At 43.8% G+C, this 489-nt stretch overlaps 1 protein-coding gene across 4 annotated transcripts in view; it reads right to left on the bottom strand.

Moving 5' to 3' along the window:
- Positions 1–489, bottom strand: part of ANKRD65 (ankyrin repeat domain 65) — a 15,862-nt gene that overhangs the window by 1,670 nt on the left and 13,703 nt on the right. The window lies entirely within an intron of this gene.

Here is a 489-nt window from a genome sequence, read left to right as displayed (position 1 = left end):
CTCTCTCTCTCTCTCTCTCTCTCTCTCTCTCTCTCTCTCTCTCTCTCAGTCACCATCCTTTCTCCTTCTCTTCCGACCTTTGCTGCTGAATCCCTATCTATCCTTTAAACTTCACCTCAAGTACCTCCTTGTCCAGGAAACCTTCCTTGATCGCCTCCTCAGTAATGATTTTCACATAATACTTTGTTTCAAACCTTCCTATTCTCCTTATTGTGTCTTATAATGATCTGTTTGTATCTTATTTCCTCCTCCAACCACCTTAAACTGTGTCCAGAGATGTCAACTTTGTGTCTGCTTCACTGCTCAGTGCAGGAAATCCTTAATGTTTATTGAATGATTTACCTAAAGTCACATTGTCAGCTCCCAGTCTCTGGGCTCTGGTCTCCTGTTCACAACATTATTGTTCTCTTTCTTTCTTCCTTCTTCCCTCCCTCCCTCCCCCTCTCTTCCTTCCTTCCTTCCTTCCTTCCTTCCTTCCTTCCTTCCTTC

Source organism: Petaurus breviceps, unplaced genomic scaffold, assembly GCF_028583685.1.
Source record: "Petaurus breviceps papuanus isolate PSGF00001 unplaced genomic scaffold, PetGlider_PUasm1.0 91041, whole genome shotgun sequence".
Lineage (NCBI taxonomy): Eukaryota > Metazoa > Chordata > Mammalia > Diprotodontia > Petauridae > Petaurus > Petaurus breviceps.
The sequence above is the reverse complement of the archived record's forward strand: the minus strand, read 5'-3'. Positions and strand labels throughout refer to the sequence as shown.